This window comes from Palaemon carinicauda, chromosome 6 (genome assembly GCF_036898095.1).
Source record: "Palaemon carinicauda isolate YSFRI2023 chromosome 6, ASM3689809v2, whole genome shotgun sequence".
Lineage (NCBI taxonomy): Eukaryota > Metazoa > Arthropoda > Malacostraca > Decapoda > Palaemonidae > Palaemon > Palaemon carinicauda.
Window position 1 is genome coordinate 164,401,373 of NC_090730.1, and position 2,500 is coordinate 164,403,872.

At 34.3% G+C, this 2,500-nt stretch overlaps 1 protein-coding gene across 2 annotated transcripts in view; it reads right to left on the reverse strand.

Annotated features, from left to right (window-relative positions):
• Positions 1–2,500, reverse strand: part of LOC137642268 (sodium- and chloride-dependent glycine transporter 1-like) — a 78,835-nt gene that overhangs the window by 75,738 nt on the left and 597 nt on the right. The window lies entirely within an intron of this gene.

Here is a 2,500-nt window from a genome sequence, read left to right on the forward strand (position 1 = left end):
TTGCCATCTCAAAAAGCATGTTTTCATTTATATATTTCAAGAAGCTTTTTATTTCTATGTATTTCAAAAAGCGTGTTTTTTTATTTATCTATTACGAAGAGCATGATTTTTTTATCTATTTCGAGAAACGTGTTTTTTATTTATCTTACAAAAAGCGTGTTTTATTTATGTATTTGAAGAGCGTGTTTTTTTTTTTTTTATTATTTTTCTATTTGGAAAAAGGCGTTGTTTTTTCAACAGTTTTTGCTGAATTCCCTTTATACCCAGAATCGTTAATCCACATTAAAAAAAAAAAAAAAAAGTGTTCTTTTAATTGTCTATTTCAAAATTCTTTTTCTTTTATTTATGTATTCAAGAAAGCGTGTTCTTTTAGTTGCCTACTTCAAAAAGCGTGTTCTTTTAGTTGCCTACTTCAAAAAGCGTGTTCTTTTAGTTGCCTACTTCAAAAAGCGTGCTTTTTTTTATTTTTGTATTTCAAAAAAGCGTGTTTCTTTTAGTTGTCTATTTCAAAAAGCTTTTTTTTTTTTTTGCATAATTCGCTGAAATCCCTTTATACCCAGAATAATTAATCTGTCTATTTCAAAAAGCATATTTTTTGTTTATTTCAAAAAAGTGTGTTTTTTAACAGATTTAGCTGAATCACGTTTATATTCAGGATCATTCATACATCTATTGCAAAAGCGTTGTTTCTAAAATTTACCAAATTCAAAAAGCGCTGTTTCTAAAATATATCTATGTCAAAACCGTGTTTTTTTCAACAGATTTCGCTGAATTCACTCTATATCCCTTTTGATTTATACACCTATTTCAAAACACACGTTTCTTTTATTTATCTACTATAAAAAAATCCCGTATTTTTATTCAGCCTAAATGAAGCAGAAAATGCCTCTTCCCCGCCATTGCCATCACTGCGTAGCCCCTATTCACCGCTTCAGAAATCTATTCCACTGTTCGCCCCTATGACATTAGATGCCTCTAACTCCTGAAAGCCGACAGGTAGAAGCTATATCGATCGATTAGATAGAAGTTGTCTAAGATGCACGCACGCACGCACATACATGCAATTGTTCGGTCACCTGACTCTCACGCGAAGGTTCGTGGGGTTTTTTATCTGCTGCTTTTATGAGAGAGAGAGAGAGAGAGAGAGAGAGGAGAGAGAGAGAGAGAGAGAGAGAGAGAAATGTGCTCCATCATCACGTTCAGTAATAAGTAAAAATACTCCTATAAGGGAGAGAGAGAGAGAGAGAGAGAGAGAGAGAGAGAGAGAGAGAGAGAGAGAGAGAATAACTCCATCAATAGGAAGTAAAAAGAGAAATTTTCTACACCAACCTCAGAGAGAGAGAGAGAGAGAGAGAGAGAGAGAGAGAGAGAGAGAGAGAGAGAGAGAGAGAGAGAGAGAGAGAGAGAGAGAGAAAGAAATTTTCTCCATCAACACTTCAATAGAAGTAAAAATACCCTTATAAGAGGAGAGAGAGAGAGAGAGAGAGAGAGAGAGAGAGAGAGAGAGAGAGAGAGAGAGGAGAGAGGAGAGAGAGGAGAGAGAGAAATTTTCTCCATCAACACTTCAATAAGAAGTAAAAATACCCTTATAAGAGAGAGAGAGAGAGGAGAGAGAGAGAGGAGAGGAGAGAGGGAGAGAGAGAGAGAGAGAGAGAGATTCCATCAACACTTCAATAAGAAGTAAAGGAGATTAATTTTCTACACCAACCTCAATAAGAGAGAGAGAGAGAGGAGAGAGAGAGAAATTTACTCCATCAATACTTCAATAAAAAGTAAAAGAGATATATTTTCTATATCTATAAGAGAGAGAGAGAGAGAGAGAGAGAGAGAGGAGAGAGAGAGAGAGAGAGAGAGAGAGTGAGAGAGAGAGAGATTTACTCCATCAAGACTTTAATAAGAAATAAAAAGATGTTAATTCTCTACACCGACCTGTATAAGAGTGAGAGAGAGAGAGATTCACTCCATTAATACTTAAATGAGAAGTCAAAAGATGATAGTTTTCTACACCAACTTTTATAAGTGAGAGAGAGAGAGAGAGAGAGAGAGAGAGAGAGAGAGAGAGAGGGAGAGAGAGAGAGAGAGAGACCGACCGTGATGTTAGATAATAAGGTTACGTCGTAATTCGGTTTACGATCAAAGGAAAAGCTGCTTATCACTCAACTTTGGAAATTTACAAACACAACTCCACGTGTCATAACTGTGAGGAAATAGGGAGGCCCACCTATAAGATCTTCGTGAGCTCAAATGTATTTTTAGAAATGTATCTATGTATACACGTATTTTAAGGTTGAAATGAATGCGGATGTGTAATATTTTATGTATACAAACGCGCATGTATATATATATATATATATATATATATATATATATATATATATATATATATATATATATATATATATATATATGTGTGTGTGTGTGTGTGTGTATGCATGTGTTTTGTGAATACAAATTTATTCGGTAATAATTCTTGTTTCGGTATAAAACTATACTTAGAATA